Below are 21,461 nucleotides of genomic sequence, written 5' to 3' on the forward strand. Positions count from 1 at the left end.
TAAAAATGGGCGAAAGATTTGAACAGATGCATCATCGAGGAAGGTATATGGACGGCCAGTAAGCCCATGAGAAGATACTCAGCATCATTCATTAGTCATTAGAGGAATAAAAATTAAAACCATAACAAAATCCTGCCGTGCACCTGTTAGGATGGCTGAAATTAAAAAGACTGACCAACGCCAAGTGCTGATGAGGGTAGAGAGCTACTGAGTCCCTCACACCCCACTGGTCAGAATGGAGTCTGGAGGACCGCTGTTGATAGTAATTTGGTAAGTTTTTGAAATTTTAAACATAAACCTATGGTACGATTCAGCCGTTCTACCCCTAGACGTTGACCCAAGGGAATGACACGTGTTCATACAAACGGTCTGCGGAACGTTTATGCTTTCTACCAGCTTTGTCCACGAATTCCCAAGCACTGGAAACAACACAATGGCCATCACTGGCGAGTGGATATAGCCATACAAGGGAGTTTGACTCAGCAATAAAAAGGAACGCTGCGTCCAATAAAAAGGACACGCTGCGTGTGTCCCGGAAGGCTGCGTCCTCTAGAACCGGGGGGCCAGGGTTTTAGAGATGGAGCAATCAGGCCCCTCGTGGGAAGGGCCCATGCTCCCTTGTCACTTGGGGAAAACCGACTTCCACCCACTGGCCAGGCCCTCTGGGCCCCAAAGCCGTTGGCTCGGCTGCCTCACTGACCCCCGCACTCTCTGTTCCTTGCTGAGCTCCAGCCGCGCTGGAGCTGTTCCTCAAACTTGCCAGGCTGGCTCCCTGTGCCTGGAACACTCGTCCACAGAGAACTTGGCTCCCTCCTCCCACAGGTCACTTTGTTATGAGGTCTCCTTTCCTACCCGTGAGAGCTTAAACACTGACCCCAAGACACCCAGGGCCTCCTCCCTGGACCCTGGGAATGTTCCCTCATCTGACAAAGGGACTTGGCCGCTGTGGCTGAGGTAAGGATCCTGAGATGTGGAGAGGATCCTGGATTGTCTAGGGGCGCCCTCAAGTGTCCCCTGGGAGGGAGATGTGACAGAGAAGCCGCAGGAATGTGACTGAAGCACTGTGCTAGGCTTCCGGCTTTGAAGACGGAGGAAGGGGCCCCGAGCCCAGGGATGGGAGGGGCGCAGCTCTGGAAGCTGATTCTCCCCTGAAGGCTCCAGAAGGAGTCAGCCTGCCCACGCCTTCATGTTAGCCCCGTGAGGCTGACTTGGGACTTCTGAACTTCAAGATTATAGTTGGGGGAATGAATAAATGAGGGAATAAATGTGTGTTGTTTACGTCACCATGTTAGTGGTACTTTCTTGACCACGGCCGCCGTAGGAAAGTAGGCCACGGCCTGACTTAACCTTGCAGTCCCCGTGCCCGGAACTCCTTCCCTGCTTCCTGCCCCCGATGGCCCTTGTCAGCAGCTGACAGGCTGTGCTTTCTACTTATCTATCTCATGTATTGTGTGTGTCTCCCAAGTGGCCATGAACCCCCCAGAAGGCAGGGTGTTTCCCCCGTTTTATCTGCGCGGGCGTAGAGGAGGGCTCAGCAGACGGTGTTGAAATCCAGCAGGTACACAAGTATATCCAAGGTTTCAATACTCAGAGCACCACGAGGAATAACGAAACAGCATCCACGTGCACCTTCTTGACAACCGGTTGGGTCCGCTCCACGTTTCTCTCTCTTTTTTTTTTTAAAAGATTTTATTTATTTATTCGACAGAGATAGAGACAGCCAGCGAGAGAGGGAACACAAGCAGGGGGAGTGGGAGAGGAAGAAGCAGGCTCATAGTGGAGGAGCCTGATGTGGGGCTCGATCCCATAACGCCGGGATCACGCCCTGAGCCGAAGGCAGACGCTTAACCGCTGTGCCACCCAGGCGCCCCCACGTTTCTCTTTTTTAAGATATGAAGCACTGCGCATGTGGTCACAGGCCCCTTGGACCTGGACCGCCAGACGTGTCCCCTCCCCAGAGGGACGCATTTTTGTGAGCTTGGTTCGTGGGTTCGCAGGCCATTTTTCTATCTGACATCCGTATGTGAGTGGCCATGAGCTATACCTCGGGCTCGTTGGGGCCCGTGCTTGCAGGGTCCACGCAGAGGGAGCCCGGCATCTCCTCCCTCATCCCTGTGTTTCTGGGAGGCCCCTGGCGGAGACACACATAGGCCTGGCTTCCTTTGTCTTCCTGCTGTCTCAGGCTCCACTGTCCCAACACGTCGCATTTCATTCATTCATTTCCCTGCTGACGTTTCAGGCAGGGTCTGGGCAGGAAACCGACCAAGTGCTCAAAACAAGAAGGAACCCAGTGAAGGGGCTCTTTAGAAAGATCTGGCAGGCCAAGGGAAAACAACAGCCTTCGCCATCTTTCCTCTCTCTGCTGTTTCAAATGCCGCCACAGCAAACCACTTCATCCCCGTGCCCCGGGCCTGAGAGGGGGCTGGCGGGGCCAGGTTGTTCTCAGACACTCGGCGCTCTGGAATCTAGTGTTAGGGAAGGAGGTGGGGGCCGAATCTTTCGATCTGTGAGTGTGTGCCCCCCACAAAGGAATTTGCCCCTCGAGTGGCCTCCTCCCGGAGCCACCCCAGAGGACTGCCCGTGGGTTTTCTTTACACAGCAATTTCCCCTAGGGTTTTGTCTGCACGTCCCTGTTCAACAAACTGCCATTCACAGAAAGCTGTAGGGCAGGGAATCCGGGTCCGGCCTCAGCCCCTTCCTCATCAGCTGTGACTTTGTGCTTGTCTCTTCATCTGTCAGGGTCAGTGGAGGCTCCGTTGGAGTCCCGCTTGGCCAAGCCCACAGAGAGTACCTGGGGGGGGGGCGGCGGGTCGGCTCTGGGCCCTGGGGAGTGGCTGGCAGTTCTTTTCTGCACGAAGAACAAAAGTGCCCGCCTTTCTCTCACTTCCTTTTTGGGGCCTGGGAGGGTTGGCCTGTGAGTGGCCAGCCGCTATTTATGGTCCTTGGCTGCTCTGTGTGAAACCCCAGTCCCTCCCGAGAGGAAAGAGTGGAGGAAGGAGGGGGTGCCAGGTGACCTTGCCCTTGGTCTGCGGTGCGGTGGGCCCAGGTGCGGCGGTTACAGTCTCAAGTAAAACTGCCCCGGGAGCTCGGCGTGGTTCTGGCGTGACGGGTTTCCTAGCAGATAAGCACTGTGCCCGCTCTTTTTATAGAACCTCAGAAGCGAGTGGGCTCATTGGTGGAGGATGGCATCCACTCTCCCTGCTTTTGACAGAAGGGGAAATTGAGGCCCAGGACATTGAGTGCTGAGTCTGAGGTCACCCACTGAGCTTGGGACATCAGCAGGACTAGAACCCAGTGTCCGGACTCCCTTCTCCGGAGGCGGCAAGATTGCCTATTTGGAGCAGAAATGAGATGAGATTTGAGGCCCACGGAGCGTCTAGCCCCCCACCAGCCCCTCCGGGGGTCCTGGGCCTCCTAGTATTGTCCAGAGTCCGGAGTGGCTGGGTGAGCCTGAGAGGTGGGGGAGGGAAGGCAGAGAGAATCCTCTATGCCCCGGGGTCTCCAAAGCTGCATCCCCCCTCTCCTACCCCCATTCATGACTCATATTGGCCCTTTATCATCTTTCTTTCTGCACCATTGGGTTGCTCTTCGGCATTCACCGTAACCCGGTTTCACGGGAATGACAATGGTTGTGTAGTATTCCTTCCCTCATTCTTTCTCCCTCCCTTCTTTCTCTGCTTCCCTCTCTCCCCCTCTCCTTCTCTTCTTTCCTGTATTTGTTGAGGATGTACTATGTCCTGGATACCATTCCTGACATGGTCAGGGCCGTCCTTATTGACCAGGAAAGATTTGAGCATAGATTAGTAGGAAGTGATGGGTTCCCCGAGCAGCTATCGGGGCAAAGAGTGTTCCAGGCAGAGGGACCAGCAAGTGCAAAGGCCCTGAGGCAGGACCATGATTGGCATGCTTGAGGCCCAGAGGAGAGTCTCCTGTATAAGTTGGTGTAGTAGGGGGAAAGCGGCAGACCGCTCAGAGAGAGAGCGAGAAAGGCCCAGGGTCAGTGCCCTGAGTCTCCTGTAAAGATTCTGCTGTCACTCAGAGTACGCTGGGAGTTGGCAGAGGGCCCTGAGGCAGGAGAGCTAAGCTCCTCTTGGGCTTAACAGGTGTCACAGGGCCTGGATGGGGATCATGCTGAGGAGGGGCATGGGCAGGAGGAGGGAGGCCAGTGAAGAGGCTACCTGCCCAGTCCGGGTGAGTGACTAGGGTGGCTCAAACTAGGTAGGGCGCAGGGAGGCAGCGACAAGTGGTGGGCTAAGAATCATTCTGAGGGCACCGCCTGCATGACGAGCTGGCGGGCTGGATGGGAATGCGGTGTGGACGGCAACGTGGAGTCCAAGCCCATGACGCTGGGCAGTGCAGGGACCAGACTGAGTAGGCTTCGGTGAGGGCTCTGCTGGCAGCTGGCTGTGTGACTGTCCTGGCCGGGCCTCCCACCTTGATTTCCGCCCCCCATCTGCATCCCCTGGGCTCCAGACCACCTGTGTCGGTGTCCATTCAGCCACTGGCTCGCTGACATAGTCAGGAAGCACCAGCTCTGACAATGGTGGCCAGGAGGCGCCACGTGCCGTGACCTCACCCTCGTGTCCCCTCATCTCGCACCTGCCCTCTTTGCGAAGTGCATGCAGCCACTGGACGGGTATCTGTTGAGTTCCTACTTCCCTCTACCTGGGACACATCGGTGAACTGACCGTGTCCTTGCCCTCGTGCTGCATTCGCCTGCGGAGACGGATAACTGCACTTTAGAGGCTGACACGTGGAGTCACTGTCAGCTGCAAGGAAGACGAGCAAGGCCTGGGAGACGGGGGTGAGCACGGTGCACTTTACTGATGGTGGCCTGGGGAGGCCTCCACCAGGGGGGACGTTAGAACAGAGGCTTAAGGGCGGAGAGAGCATCAGGCAGGTGGAGGGTGGGAGGGAAGTGTCTCTCCAGCAGAAGGAGCAGCATGTGAGAGGACTCTGAGCAGGGACAAGGTGTGGCATGTCTGAGGAACTGAAAGGGGGGGTTCGTTACTATTGGATGAAGGCACCCAAAGGAGTGTGTAGGCAGAGAGGTGCTGCCTGGGTGGGAGGGCCTGGTGGGTGTGACACAGGTGTGGTAGTAGTGGTGACACAGGTATGGGAGGTGGTGGTGACACAGGTATGAGTGGTGGTGGTGACACAGGTGTGGGAGGTGGTGGTGACACAGGTGTGGGAGATGGTGGTGACACAGGTATGAGTGGTGGTGGTGACACAGGTGTGGGAGGTGGTGGTGACACAGGTATGAGTGGTGGTGGTGACACAGGTATGAGTGGTGGTGGTGACACAGGTGTGGGAGGTGGTGGTGACACAGGTGTGGGTGGTGGTGGTGACACAGGTATGAGTGGTGGTGGTGACACAGGTGTGGGAGGTGGTGGTGACACAGGTGTGGGTGGTGGTGGTGACACAGGTATGAGTGGTGGTGGTGACACAGGTGTGGGAGGTGGTGGTGACACAGGTGTGGGTGTGGTGGTGACACAATTGTCACTGCTTCTGGGGAAACCCTCATGGTGGGGGAGGAGCTTAAGCTCGGGGGAATTTAGAGCCATCCTGATCCCTAGGAGGGTTGTTTCTGGAAGCAAAGATCTGGGGCTTATCCTCCAGGACAGATAAGAACTGGCACCTCATGTCCCCCTCAAGGCCTTCCCGTTGGGCCATGAAGGCATCTTCCTGTTTATTCTGAGGAGGGAGAATTGTGTCCCTCAAGGTCATGCACGCTGGGGGAAGAGCCTAACAAGCTTCATCGCACACAATCCTCACCACAGTCCTGTGCGGTAAGGCCCACTATCATTCCATTTCACGGATGAGAATACTGAGGCTTGGAGAAGCTGTGTGCTTTGCCCACAGTGTCACAGCTACTGGCTGGCAGAGTGGGACTTGACCCGGGCGTGTGACACAGCCTGATCTGCTGCTGGAACTCTCACGCACAGCTGGTGGGAGGCCAAGGGGTCCCAGCACGTCGGAAAGTAGCGACACAACTTGGCAGAATTCGCTAAAGTGACAGGTTGGTGTCCCAGGCATCGCACTCCCAGGGGTATGCCGTCCACCAACGGGTCAGTCCTGGTACCGAGAGACGGGTGAAAGAGAGTTCACAGCAGTGCCGGCGGTGATCACGGCAACCTAGAAACTTCCCGAGTTCCCAAGAACTGTGGGAAGAGACAGAGAATGGATGGAATACTGCACGGCCACGGCAGTGGGTAAATTACAGCCTCGCACAACACGAATGACTCTCCGACACAGCGTTGCGCGGAGCCAGCCCCGCGAGGAAAGGCACTGCGGGACTCCGTGTATCCGAAGCCTAGGAGCAGGCACAGCTGATCTCTAGTGACAGGTCAGCCCCTGGGGGGGGCAGCTGGTGACGGGTCAGCCCGTGGGGGGGCAGCTGGTGACGGGTCAGCCTGTGGTGGGGGCAGCTGGTGATGGGTCAGCCCTTGGGGGGGCAGCTGGTGACGGGTCAGCCTGTGGTGGGGCAGCTGGTGACGGGTCAGCCCGTGGGGGGGCAGCTGGTGACGGGTCAGCCTGTGGTGGGGGCAGCTGGTGATGGGTCAGCCCTTGGGGGGGCAGCTGGTGACGGGTCAGCCTGTGGTGGGGCAGCTGGTGACGGGTCAGCCCGTGGGGGGGCAGCTGGTGACGGGTCAGCCTGTGGTGGGGGCAGCTGGTGATGGGTCAGCCCTTGGGGGGGCAGCTGGTGACGGGTCAGCCTGTGGTGGGGCAGCTGGTGACGGGTCAGCCCGTGGGGGGGCAGCTGGTGACGGGTCAGCCTGTGGTGGGGGCAGCTGGTGATGGGTCAGCCCTTGGGGGGGCAGCTGGTGACGGGTCAGCCTGTGGTGGGGCAGCTGGTGACGGGTCAGCCCGTGGGGGGGCAGCTGGTGACGGGTCAGCCTGTGGTGGGGGCAGCTGGTGATGGGTCAGCCCTTGGGGGGGCAGCTGGTGACGGGTCAGCCTGTGGTGGGGCAGCTGGTGACGGGTCAGCCCGTGGGGGGGCAGCTGGTGACGGGTCAGCCTGTGGTGGGGGCAGCTGGTGATGGGTCAGCCCTTGGGGGGGCAGCTGGTGACGGGTCAGCCCTTGGGGGGGCAGGCCCGGCTGTCCGTGGGACAGCATCTGCACACTTTCCTCGGGGTGCTGCTTACGCAGACGTGTTCATACACCCCCGCAGACCTGGAGGGAAGGGTGCCAGGAAGCCCTGCCCCTTTCAGGAGCCCACAGTGAGCCCGGGGCCCGTGGAGTGTTTCCCAAGCATCACCCCCAGCGACCTTCACAGCAGCCCGCGGAGTCGGTGCTCGCAGGGATCCCATTTGACAGAGGGGAAAATCAGGACTCGTGCTCTGGGGACCCCAGTGGGACCCCGAGACCTTTCCGGGAGACCTGCCTGGTCCCACCTTGCCAGTGACAGACGCCCGAGGCGGATTTCCTTCACTACTTGGGTCAAGCAGCTCGTAGCCACAGACTGGCTTCGGGCAGGTGCCAGAGCCGAGCTGGTCTGTCTCAAGCGTGACTTTGAAGAGATTTGTGAAAATGTACAACAGTGCTGCTCTTGTCACTCATTTTCTTCCAATACGTAGGGACTTTCTCGTAACACTACGCCATTTATCTGAACAGGTCACGGATGGAGCTAGAGAGTATAATGTTCAGCAAAATAAGTCGAAGACAAATACCATATGATTTCACTCATATGTAGAATCTAAGAAAATAGACAAGCACAGGGAAACAAATAACAGGGAGATGGGGCGCCTGGGTGGCACAGCGGTTAAGCGTCTGCCTTCGGCTCAGGGCGTGATCCCGGCGTTCTGGGATCGAGCCCCACATCAGGCTCCTCCACTGGGAGCCTGCTTCTTCCTCTCCCACTCCCCCTGCTTGTGTTCCCTCTCTCTCTGGCTGTGTCTATCTCTGTCAAATAAGTAAATAAAATCTTTAAAAAAAAAATAAATAACAGGGAGAGAGCGGGACAACCCAAGAAACAGACTGTAAATTATAGAGAACAATCTACGATGACCAGAGGGGAGAGGTTGGGGGATGGGACAAGTGGGGGTGGGGATTAAGGCGTGTATTGTGAGGAGCACACGGCGGTGTATGGAAGTGCTGAGTCACTACGTCGTACACCTGAAACTAATAGAACAGTGTACTGGAATTTATTTATTTATTTTTTTAAAGATTTTATTTATTTATTTGACAGAGAGACAGCCAGCGAGAGAGGGAACACAAGCAGGGGGAGTGTGAGAGGAAGAAGCAGGCTTCCAGCGGAGGAGCCTGATGTGGGACTCGATCCCAGAACGCTGGGATCACGCCCTGAGCCAAAGGCAGACGCTTAACCGCTGTGCCACCCAGGTGCCCCAGTGGTACTGGAATTTAAAACTTAAATTAAAAAAAGAATTAAAAAAATAAAATCAATAGTCTTTAAGTTCTCGGTTTTAATTTTCAACGCTGTCACTGTTGATAGGTGTGCCCACAAACAGCAGCTCTCTGGGCTCCCTCCACGGTGATCGGGACCAGACAGAGGTCCCCGGGGACACCGCAGGTGTTGGGAGGCTGGGGGGGGGTGTCACCTAGCTCGGGGGCCAGGTGTGGGGCCGTGCAGCCATACCTTTTGTCGGCATGTGCCCACCCCAGCTCTGAGACCTTTCCTGTCCGTACCATCCACGGTGCTCCCCAAAGCTGTGCAGGTGGTGAAAAACAAGGGAAGACAGCAGCTGTCATGGACTGGAGGGGATGGAGGAGGCAGTGCCGGAGTGTGGGGAGCCGGCCGGGACCCTGGAACACATATAGGGCGGGAGGGATCCACGGGAGAAATCGAATCCCACCCTCCACGAGGCCTGGCCAACTGCAGACTCTCAAAAGTTGTCTTTAATACCATAGTGATCCCATTCAAAGAGCAACGTCCTAATCCTAGCACCGAGTTCTGAAAGTTCACTTATTAAATACATATTGATTGATTTCCTACTATGTGCCAGGTCCCATGATAGGGGCTGGGAATGAGAGGGTGCCCCAAACAAACATGATCCTATCAGGGCCCCGGTGAACCCCCCTCCAGCCTCCCTGTTTCACTGCGCCCCACCTTCCAACTGCCAGGGTCCATAGCTCTAATTCCAGGAGGCTGCTATGCTTGTTGCCAAATAAGGTGGAGGCGCCAGGGAATTAATATACCCCAGGAGCAGCCTTCAACCAATAAGACTGGTAGGAACTGGTGTCTGAATACCCTTCCCCCTCCCCCATACCCCAGGCATAAGTTTTACACCATTTCTCAGAGTTGCCTTGTGGCATTGAGCTCCAGGTACCCACCATGGCAGCTGGCATCATAACATCCTTTCTTGGCTGCTTTTCCTTCCTTGTACAACTTCGTGAACAACTTGTACTTAGTCTTCTTCTCAGGGTCTGTTCATGAGGAGTGCAAACTAAGACAGCCCCAGCCCTCACAGGACTTCCAGCTAGTGGGAAGATAGAGAATAAAAAAATAATAACAAATCAATATATGTTTGAAATTATGATAAGGGGCGTAGAGGGAAGAACAGGGTATAAATGAGAGGTTAGGTAGTGAGGAGTGTGAAGGTATAGCTTGAATGTGTTAGAATGCAAGGTCAGGACGGGCTTCTCAGAGGAAGGGATATTTAAACAGAGACCTGGAGGATCGGGTAAAGGAAACAGCATTCTAGACAGAGGAGAGCATGTGCAAAGTTCCTGGGGCACCAAGGAGCTTGGCATAGCTGAGTTACAGGAAAAAGCCCAACATCTCACTAGAGTGTAGTGATCAAGGGAGAGAGCAGTATGACAGGAAATCGCAGGTCTAGGCTATCTAAATCATATATTGTCTGGTGGGCAGAGCAAGAAGTTTTTACTTTTCTCTCAAGGTAATGGGGGAGCTTCCATCAATGTTAAACCAGATTATTTCAGACCATTCCCCATGCTGAGAATACTAGAAAAGCTGGACAAAATTAAAAAGGAAAACGCATCTAATTGAAGGTACCAGATAACTATCAAGGTGGTGAGAAATTATGGGAATTACGGGGCCAAGAATCTGGGACAGCATGGATGTCCAGAGAGTGAGACTGGCAGGGGATACCACTTTTCCTCTCAAGGGGATTACTGACTTGAAAGCAATATCTGAGAGGCTGAGAAGCTGAGCAGAGCTTTTTACAGACTCATGAAGTTTGAGTTTAGAACTTGTCGAGGAGGAGGCATTTATGAAACATCCAAAGCTTTGGGTTGGGATCCTTAAGGGCTGCATGTTAAGAATAAAGGTGAAAAAAAAGTAGACAAGTCCTCACAGGAATTGTATCCCAGCCTTAAGGCATACCAATTTCTCTCTTGACTAAGGTGATCTGGGGCTGGCCAGCTAAGGTGATCCCAGCTTAGCTTCCTGCCCAAAGCAAAAGTAAGGAGGAAGACGACATCAAAGTATTTCTATAATTTTTCATACTCAATGTCCAGGCCTACGAGAATATAAGACTTGCCCCCAGATAGAGGAAAACACATACACACACACACAAATAATAAAAAGAGACCCAAGAGGAGCCAGATATTGGAGTTACAACATGGACTTTGAAATAACTACGATTAAATGTTCAGTGAATTACAAGACAAGATGAGAATTTTGGCAATGAATGGGACGCTATAAAAGGGGATCATAAAATGGAATACACTCTTACCATATGATCCAGCCATCTCGATCCTTGGTATTTACACAGATGAACTGGAAACCTATATGAACATTAAAAAACCCTGCATGGATGTTTATGGCAACTTTATTCATAACTGTCAAAATGTGGAAGCAACCTTCAGAGATGAATGGATAAATAAACTGTAGTACATCCAGACAATGGAATACTATTCTGCACTGAAAATAAATGAGTTATTTTGCCATAAAAAGATATGGAGAAAGCTTAAATGCATATTTATAACAGGGGACGCCAATCTGAAAAGGCTATGTACTGTATGATATAACTATATGACATTCTGGGAAAGGCAAAACTGTGGAGACAGTACAAAGATCAGTGGTTGCCAGAAGTTTGGGTGGGGAGAGGTATGAATAGGCAGAGCACAGAAGATTTTCAGGGCACTGAAAATACTCTGTACGATACTATAGTGGATACATGCCATTATACATTTTTCAAATCCCGTAGAATATACATCATCAAGAGTGAACCCTAATGTAAACTATGGACTTTGGGTGATGATGATGTTTCAATGTAAGTTCGTGATTGTAACAAATGTCCCATTTCAATGTGTGATGTTGATGGTGGGGAAGACTGTGTGCGTGGAGTAAGGGCATATGTGAACTTTCTGTACTCTCTGCTCAATTTTGTTGTGAACCTAAATGTGGCTCTAAAACATGAGATATTATTTTTAAAAGGCTGGAAGAAGATCAACCAAAGGGGAAGGAAGGAAGGAAGGAAGGAAGGAAGGAAGGAAGGAAGGAAGGAAGGGAGGGAGGAAGGAAGGAAGGAAAGAGAAGGAAATCAAAGGGAAATTGCAGACCTGAAAAATTCAGTCACTGAAATTAAGAACTCAAAAGATAAGTCTAATAGCTGATTATCTAATCACGTATCTACAGCTGAAGAGAAATGTAAGGAACTGAAGGTAGGTCACAGGAAAATATCCAGATTGAAGAGACAAAAGAGTCTAAGAGAAATATGGGACATGGTATAAAAGACCTAACATATGTGTAATTGGAGCTCCAGAAGAAGAGGAGAAAGGGGTGTCCGGGTGGCTCAGTTGGTTAAGTAACCGACTGTTGATTTTGTCTCAGGTCATGATCTCAGGGTTGTGAGATCGAGCCCTGTGTTGGGCTCCACACTCAGCACGGAATCTGCTTGGGATTCTCTCTCTCACTCTCCCTCTGCCCCTCCACCCTGCTTGTGCTCTAAATCAATCAATCGTAAATAAATAAATAAATAAATAAATAAATAAATAAATGAGAGGTAATGTACTGGACAGTGGTAGTAGTTTAAGAGAAAATGATAAGAATATTTTTAGATGAATGAAAAGACATTGAGCCATGGATTTGAAAAGGACTAATGAACCCTTTGGAGGACAAATACAAAGAAAACCACACTTAAGTACAGCACAATAATGTTACCAGGAATCTAAGACAAGAAGAATCTTAGGAGTAGACAGAAGAAAAAAAATAAAGAATTTTCAGTGAGGGACTAATATGATATCTGGTTTAAGCTTTTATTTTTGTTTGTTTAGTAAACTCTAAGCCCCAGGTGGGGCTTGAACTCACAACCCTGAGATCAAGAGTTGTGTGCTCTATTGACGGACCCAACCAGGCACTCCTGATCTATGTTTTTGAAAAGTGCATTTGCAGCTGCTGGAGGTGACTGGGTGTAAAAGAGTTAGTGGCTCAGCAGAAAGGTGATGTGGATACGAGAGTGGTGGTGTGGAGGGGAGGGAAATGGCCATGCTGAGGATGTTCTGTATGGTGGAGTCGGAATAGACCATTTGGTGATGGATAAGACATGGGAGTGATGAACAGAAAAGATCAAGGGTCATACCTGGTCTCTGGTTTGACTTATTCAGTACACAGTGGTATCATGTACTGGAATGGGCAAGAGTGGCGGAGGGAGTGCTTTGGATATGTTATGTTTAGTGGGTAATGTCAGGGTGACAGTTCAGGGCAGGCGGATGGAAGCAGGATCTCACCATTTTTACCCTGAGGTCCCTGTGTCCTTAGCCACTTCAGACCCAGAGCTGCAACAACGAGGCCAGCCCAGCCATGTGGTTTAGGGCCCCCAGAGCTGGTGTAGCCACCTGGACCAGAGCCAGCTTAGCAGGAAAAAGGAGAAAAATCGAGGAGCCTTCAATAGTAGCAGGAGATTAAACTCAAATCCTGCAAGACAAAAGGTCTTAAGTTTTTTTTTCCCTTCCTTTACCCAAAACTTTTCAATTCTGCTTCGGCAACCTGATGCTTGCTAATTTGCCGTCTACCATCAGCATGTATTGTTTTGGTTTGCTAACCACTGGGAGGTTAACACTCACCCTCATTCTTTTTGGAGGGAATTTTCCTGTGAGGCAGGTGGCATCTGAAACTGTGGTTTCTTGTTTTTTCCAAGGATTGATCTGATTCAATTCAATTCAATTCAATTCAGACATTTCTGGAGGACCTTCCCCATGCCATGTTCTGTGGGAGCTCAACACGTTATTTCGATCTTTCCTTCGTTAGGTAAATCTCTCTCTCTCTTCCTTCTCACACCCTCCCCCACACAGGCCTTGTTCTCTATTACACTCATATGCCAAGTTCGCTCACTCACAACTACCAATTGTCTGAACTGCCCTTTACCTAGACCTTTGCAAGCTGCCTATCCACTTTTGTGGGTAGCCCCGTCCTATCACCCCTCCCTCTGCCAACACGCACACACCCTAGGTGCTCCAGATCCTGTCACTTCCCTTTACCCCAGCACAGACCAGCGTCTGACTTCCTGTCATCTCCTTACGTTGGCATCCCTCCCCCTTCATCACCTGAGCTCCATGACTGCAGGAACTTTGACTTACACACTGCCATGTCCGCAGCACCCCTACACACAGTAGGTGCTCTATTAATGCTTGTGGACTGAGTGAGTCAACCACTCTGCTTCTGGTCCCTTGTGTCCTCCCTGAGAGGGTCAGGGGTCCCAGGGCAGAAGAACGTCAGGGTCGGGCGGGAGCTCAGGCTCCTATTTGGAGCTTGATGAAAATTTATAACAACCCCCGCTGTTCCAGCACCCCCTGGGGAGAGCATGAGCCCCAGGGTCAGATACTGGTGGGAGAAAATCTTGGCTCTACCACATCCTTGGCTACAGGAAAAATGTTCTGTCTCTCTCAGTCTCAACAACTCCCTTACCTGCAAAAATGGGGGGCTTGGTGGCACCGGCCTTATTCTGAGAATGAAGCAATTTAATATAAAGCTTGTGTGGGGCACTTAGCAGTAGCAGTTCAACTAACTGCGGTCACTTATTATTCTCCTGATGCCCCCACCCNCCCCCACCCCCCAACCCCCACCCATCACACACCATCACCTTCACTGTGGGGCCCAAGCCCCTTTTCCAGCTTGTCTCCTACTGTTTACAGGTAAGGTTGCCGGAGACTTCCGCCCAGAACTCAGCAGCTTCTCTTTCTCATTCATGCAGCACCTGTCTCTTGGGTGCCTTTCACGTGCCAGGCACAGCTCTGGGGACCAAGGACACGCTGATGTGGAGGTGAAGCTCTGGCCTGCTGGCACTTACATTCTAGCGGGGGAGCAGACGAGCTGCCAGCAAGCCCACCAACAAGCTAGCTCATTCTAACCAGAGGTCAGCGCTCAGAAGGAAATAAACCAGGTCCAAGTGGTGGGGTTGAGAACTCTGGCTCGGGGGGTCAGGAGTGCCCCTCCGAGGAGCGGGGACTGTCCCACGAAGAGCCACGGCTGAGCGTTCCAGCAGGGAGAACGGCAGGGGCAAAGCCCCCCCCCCCCCCGAGGTGGGAATGGGTCTGGCGGGGCTCTTAGAGGGAGTGGGGGAGAGAGGTGGGAAAGCAGAGCAGGGAGGCAGTGGAACTAGGCAGAGTGGGGCCTTGTGCAGGTTCTGTTCCTGGCCTTGTGCTGGTGGCCTCAGCCCCAGGTCTGTGAATCAGTGGGCTGTGAACGTGAGTGTGAGCTGAGTCACCACCGCCTCCCTGCGGGGCCCGCCCTCATCTTCTCACGAAGGACCTGGTTCACCGATTTTCCTTCCTTAAATTGGTCACCACCCAGCAGAACCCAAAGGAACCAAAATCTTGTTCGTTTTCAATTTCCAACCTTCTCATTCATTCACGTATTCACTCAACAAATATTTGTGAAGGTATATTGTATGCTGAACACTTTGCTGGGCTCTGAGGACAAGTCACATACGTTGGTGAACTCAAGCAGACCAGAACCTAGAGATTTCTATGCCTCAGCTTTCCCATATATAAAATGGGTAGCTGGAGCTGATGTCTGTAAGATCCTTCTCTTCTAGAGTCCAGATGACAATGGAGAAGTCTGTAAATATCTCTGCCCAACATCACATGTACAACAGAGGCCATGGAGAGAGGGACGGAGAGAGTCCTTCTGCTGCCAAACTTAAGATATAAAAGATCCCCCTTTGTTGAGTCTCACAGCTCCATTCCCCACCCACCCTGACTCCAACAGATCCAAAAACTATAAAAGATGAAGAGATCTCTGGCTCACCTCTCCTTCCTAAGCCGCAGCCTGAAAGAAGTACTTTAAGCTGCCTTCTCTCTCTCCTGATCGAGAATCCGGGTCAGTGGGCTGGGAGCTATTTGCAAGGCTGCACTCTTTGGTTAACAAAAAATTTCTCTGCTCATAGCCAAGGGGAGGGGCAGGACAACCAGAACCTTTCTTCTTTCAATAAGATGTCATCTTTTATTCTCTCTGGGAACTATCTGGGCATGTGGGAGGAGTATGGGGAGGGAAGGGTTTGGACACTTCAAGCAAATCACTTACCAGCTCTATGACCTTAGGCAAATCACTTATGTCTCTGACCCTCAGGCTCGTCTTCGGTACAATAGGAATAATAATAATAAAATTATTTCTGAGAGGATTACATAAAATCTGTAAAGCGCCTCACACATGCCAGTAATTGGTGACAAGGATTATTAACACAAATATAGGAACATTATAAATGGATAATAATACATTCCTTACATTCCTTCCATGATATCCACCTGGTTATTAGCTAATGCAGCTCGTCTCTGGTCTTAGGGTGGGCTTCGGGGGTGCAAGACATCTCTAGGAGAGTGAGTACTCACTAGCAGTTCAGATGCTCACAGCAGTGCTCCCCCTCCCCCCACACCTCTCGTGGTCACGCTCCCTCCTTTCCGGTGAGTGACTGCAAGCCTCCAGGTACATAGCAGCTCCTTCTCCCAGGGGCCAGTGAGCATCTGTGCACAGCCTCACGAGTCATCAGCAAATGCAAATGAAAGCAACAAGTCACCAACTCTCGCCTATTACACTGCCAAATTATCTGATACTGAATGAAACAGTCCGATACTCCCCTGTGTGGGTAAAGAGATGGGGCCTGGGCATAGCCATCCGCTGCCAGTGGGAACGAATCTTAGCGTGGCCAGTTCGGCGATAGCTACTAAAGTGGGGAAAGGGCACACCCTACAACTCAGGGGCCGTGTTTGAGAACATCCCCCTAGAGAGACTTTCATGTTTACACAAAGAAGGGTGCACAGGCTTGCCCAGGAGGGCACTGCTCATAACAGCAAGGAGTCAGAAACAACCTCAATGTTCCTTGGCAGGGGAGGGACAGAAGCGGAGTGTAGAAAGCAGACAGCTGTCAAAAGGGATGAGCTAGCTATGTACGAATTAATGGGCGATGATCACAACAACGTTGGGTGAAAGCAGGAAAATGCATAACGATAGGTACAGAATACCATGTTTAGGGGCGCCTGGAGTCGTTAAGCGGCTGCCTTCGGCTCAGGGCGTGATCCCGGCGTTCCGGGATCGAGTCCCACATCGGGCTCCTCCGCTGGGAGCCTGCCTTCTTCCTCTCCCACTCCCCCTGCTTGTGTTCCCTCTCTCGCTGGCTGTCTCTCTCTGTCACATAAATAAATAAAAAAACTTTAAAAAAAAAAAAAGAATACCATGTTTATAAAACAATTTTAAATCACTCACGCAAAATAGTGATGGATACTGCATTGTTCATAGATACACGCATCCTTGCAAAGGTATGAAGATAAGCCTGGAAAATGGAGCCGTATTCATGTTGGTGTTTCCTCCTGGGGAGGGGAGGCGTAGGGGCAGCAGCGGGGGTGGGGGATGATTTCAGAGCTGTAATACTTTCTTTCCTAAAAGAAAAACTGGAAGGTGAATATGCTATCCTGTTCACAGGGACTCTAGGTGGTGAAAATGTGGGTTTTGTGATCTTGTGCAGGGTTATATTCTGTATATTTTTTTTTAACAAGGGAAATAAGAAGAGAAAACACTGGCTAAGAAATTAGAAGGAATGATAGCTTCAGAAAGTCACCATTTTCCAAGTGTTACAGTTGTTTCAGACAAGGACCGCCAGCGAGTGGTGGTTGGGGAGCCAGATAGGCAAGGCGCCAAGCAGCCCCCGCAGGTGACACTCGCGGAGGGGGCAGGGCACCTTTATATGGAGACATGTGGCGTCACCACCTTAACAGGCAGTCCAACTGGACAGCACCATGTGGGGGATAGTTGACAAAGGCACCACTTGAAGGGAATCAATAGGCAGTACATCCCATCACCTGGGATGTCTTCTCCCCCAAGATGGGGAACCCAAATCCAAGCGATTGTGCAGATGTACCGTTCCGCTTCCAGGAACTCACGGGGGATAGAAGAACGGGCTGAAGGCCAGGGGAGGAAACCATCAGAGGTGCAGATGTGGGACATTCTATAAGACAGAGGCTGCGTCCATGTCAAACAAACCAAAGAAAGGAAAAGAAGATAAAAGAAAAGAGAAAAATGAATACCTACCATTTGCATTGACGTGGATGGAACTCGAGGGTATTATGCTGAGTGAAATAAGTCAATCAGAAAAAGACAATTATCATATGGTTTCACTCATATGTGGAATATAAGAAATAGCACGGAGGACCATAGGGGAAGGGAGAGAAAGCTGAATGGCAAGAAATCAGAGAGGGAGACAAACCGCGAGATACTCTTGACTCTGGAAGACAAACTGAGGGCTGCTGGAGGGGAGGGGGATGGGGGATGAGGTAACTGGGTGACGGCCATTAAGGAGGGCACGTGATGTGATGAGCACTGGGTGTTATAGGCAACTGATGAATCAATGAACGCCACATCAAAAAGTAATGATGTACTATATGCTGGCTAAGTGCATTTAAATTAAGAAAAAGAGAGAGAAAAGAGCGAGAAAGGGAGGGGACAATTCTAGACCCAAAAAAATGACTAAAGAGACATAACAACCACATGCCACATGTGACCATCCGCTGGGTTCTTTTTTTTTTTTTAAGGTATTTATTTACTTGACAGAGAGAGTGAGAAAGCATAAGCAGGGGGAGCAACAGAGGGACAGGGAGAAGCAGGCTCCCCATTGAGCATGGGCTGGATCCCAGGACTCCAGGATCATGACCCGAGGGCAGAGGCTTCACTGACTGAGCCAAGCAGGTGCCCCCCTCGGCTGGGTTCTGATTCAAAAGAGGCAGCCAAGAAAAGCTTCAGACGACAGCTGGGGAAATCTAAATATGGACTAGATAGTAGATGGCGTTTCAAATTATTATTGATTTTCTTAGGTGTGGAAATGCTAGATGTATGGAAGAGAACATCCCTGTCTTAGGAGACGCCTGCTGCAGGGCTGAGGAGTGAATGTCACACTGTCTGCCAACGCTTTCAGGCGTCTCAGCGGGAAGAGTGGTGGTAGACAGACACCAACGTGAACACGTGTTCAACCTCGCTGGGGGGTCCATGGGTGTTCATTCTATGCTACTTTTAACCTTTCTCTGAATTTTGAATTTTTTGTAATAAGAAGGTTTGAGGGGAAAGAAATTTTTAAATGGAAAGAGAAACTAGGTCTTCCCACAAAAGTTGGCGGCTCTTGTTCCAGAAACTGCCGTTTGCTTCTTTGAAGCTGGTTCTGCTAAAAGTATTTAGCATTTCTGAAAAATGAACACAAGTCGTGGGGCCGGGTACACTAGCAACATAGGAAATTCACATCTGAGTCGCATATGTAAATTGCAATCATGAAAATCAGGGCTTTCACTGCATTTCTAAGAAATGTCCTTTTTTGGATACTCTTGCTTTTGGCTTACCTCTAGGACTCTCAGAGAAGGTTCAACAGCACGGCCTCAAAGGGACCGGGTGGGTGGGGGCTGGCAGATGCGTGGATGAGACAAATACCCACGGCCTCAGAGAGACCACGACACCGAGCTTGGTTAGAGGTTCTCAGGGCCAAAATATCACCACTGTGCTGTGTAGAGTGGAACAGTCTCATTGGAAAATATTGATCAACAGGACAATGTTTCCTCTGACCAAGTAATCCACTTAGGGAATTCAAGCCATTTGATGAGACACAGAGATAAAATATATATGAAATGAACATATGTATGGGGTTTAAAATAGTGCCTGGAACGTGGTAAATGCTGCACGAATGCTCGCTGTTGTTACTATTTCTAATGAGCATTTAATGAGCTCCTTTAAAAAGATAAGGCTTGACTGATAGGATATATTGAGTGAAGAAAGGCTGTATGTTCACAGTGTGTTAAATCTGCATAAACAAGCAATTGTGTAAAAAAAAAAACGTGCGTGGGGTGGGGGTGAGGGGATGGAGGCAAAAATCTATCAACTATGACGCGTCCAGAGGCATGTAAATGCCAGGGCTTTGATTGGAAGCCTGTGTGAACCAGATCTGGTCACAGTTGCCGACTTTGGGCAGGGAAAGGGGCTGTCGAGAGTATCTAGACAGGAGGGAAATTTCTTTTTTGCTATATTCCCTTTCACACTGTTTGAATTTTTCTTTAGCATGTGCTCGTTTTAACTGTTTAGGTACGTGTATTTGAAGGCATCAGCTCCAAAGCCTGGATGTGTATAAGGTATCTTTACTCTAGGTTCCAGACTCTTCTGTCCCCTTTAAGTGTGGGGCTTAAAATTAGAATCCCTCATCCCCCCGGGGAGACAGCTCCGAGAGAGAGGGCTGGTTTCAGAATGAGGTTCAGAAACCTTCAGCACCTGTTCTGAGGGAGCCGGGGAGGAAGGGATTCTATTTGCATGGGTTGTGAAATTCGAGCTCAGTAACGGTAATAATAAAATTCCTTGTAATCGTGTGGCCCTGGCAGGGACGGGTCACATGTGCTTTGGTCTGTGCTGTCCTGTTCGAGTTTCACATTCATCTATTTGATCAGGAGAAAATGAGGCCCATGGAGGTTAAACAAATCCCCCCCAAAATGTCCCACAGTTTTGCTCTGTCTGGTTTAATAAAATCTAATATCAACCGAAAGAAACCAGAAGAAAGAAGGTTCCTGTTTATACAGTCAGGAAAATAAATCTATGGGTATAGACGTCAGGAGGGTGGCGATTCTGGGGTGGTGGCGGGGCGGCCTGGAAGGAGCAGGGAGGGAGACTTCTGGGGGACTCCAAATGTTCTAAGTCTTGAATCTGGGTAGCGTTACCTGGGCGTGCACATATGTAAACTATTCATTGATTTGCACACTTAAAATTCATGCATTTCACTGCATATAAATTACACTTGTAATTAAAGAAAATAGAAAGTGAATAAAATCCATGATCTGTAAAGGGTGTTTGAGCAAAAGCATTAACAAGCTGTGATCAGCAATGAGACATGAGGAAACCCTATCGTCCCACTCTTGGCCACCCCAAAAGTTAGATTGGATTTTGTTTGACTTTTGTTTCACGTCTAACCTGTGCGGGCTTTAAAACTTGAAAGTGCGATCTCATTGAGCAAGAGGACGTGTGTGGCTTCAGAGAGCAGCAGTCCGTCCAGTGGGTCTGTTTCTGGAAGGCACGGTCCGCTCAGTAGACAGAGACAGCTTTCTAAAGGTCAGAACTAACCCCCTGGGAGCCAGCTGTTCTGTGAGGTGGTGAGAGCCCCAGCCCTGGGTAGAAGGTAAGGAAGAGACGTACTGAGGACATCCAGCAGTGACTCTGGGCTTGGCCCGATGCAACAGGCAGGGAGTTCCTGGCTCGCAAACACACCCCCCACTGGCCTATATGTGGTTTTGTTACTTTTCATCGGCATGAGTAATACAAAAGTATCTTCTCTGTGTAAAAATTAAAACGTTACCAATAGGGCTAAAGTCTCCCTTGAGCATCACCCCCAAACCTGGTCCCTCTTGTCCTACCCAGAGGCAACCATCGTCCCACATTCACATGTATGAGGCCACGGAGAAGGCCATCTGGGATTTTTACTACAAGGTATCTTACTGTAGGTATCATGATTGGTCTTGGCAACCATCTAGCTTCTTCTTCGTGACCTTTGCGTAACATTCCTGGTTATGACCTGTGTACCTTAATCAGCCATCCTCCCTCGGATGGACACGTACATTGTTTCCAGTTGCTCCCTGTTACTAACCATGGCTCTGCGAATACCCTTGTGCCCCTGTGCACAGGGAGAAGAATGTGCGGGTTGTGAGTTAGGCATACGTTGTACAGATTAATGGACGCTGGCCGGTTGCCCTCCAAACTGGTGGGACCAGCTCCTTCCCTCCGGCAGGACGCAAGATCGTGTTTGCCTAGCTCACCTCCAGCCCTCTGGAGTGTTAGACTCCAAGATTCTGCCCCCCTGGTGGATGAAAACTCGTTTTTCATTGCTGGCGTGATATTACTCTGATCACTGAGATGGAGCAGTTTTTAGGGTTACCAACCCAATTTTCTCCCCTGCTGTACTCTCTATCATCCAACGCAGCCTTTTGTTTTCCTCGCTTCTGCCCTCGCTCCTGCCCTAACTGCCCCCTGGATGCCGTCCCACTTCGCCTCCAGCTGCCCGATTCCTTCCCATCCCTCAAAGTTTCCTTCCTA

The 21,461-nt window shown here is 50.9% G+C and overlaps 1 long non-coding RNA gene across 3 annotated transcripts; it reads right to left on the reverse strand.

Moving 5' to 3' along the window:
- Positions 1–8,304: 8,304 nt before the first annotated feature.
- LOC117796990 lies at positions 8,305–15,276 on the reverse strand. 3 transcript variants are annotated; one of them, XR_004621797.1, is made up of 3 exons: positions 15,171–15,276; positions 9,293–9,438; positions 8,305–8,764 (listed from the first exon to the last, which is right to left on the reverse strand). It is a non-coding gene; the product is annotated as an uncharacterized LOC117796990 (long non-coding RNA). The 3 variants fall into 3 exon arrangements; XR_004621796.1 differs by lacking the exon at positions 15,171–15,276 and adding an exon at positions 12,653–12,805; XR_004621798.1 differs by lacking the exon at positions 15,171–15,276 and adding an exon at positions 10,657–10,710.
- Positions 15,277–21,461: the final 6,185 nt, after the last annotated feature.

Source organism: Ailuropoda melanoleuca, chromosome 17 (assembly GCF_002007445.2).
Source record: "Ailuropoda melanoleuca isolate Jingjing chromosome 17, ASM200744v2, whole genome shotgun sequence".
NCBI lineage: Eukaryota > Metazoa > Chordata > Mammalia > Carnivora > Ursidae > Ailuropoda > Ailuropoda melanoleuca.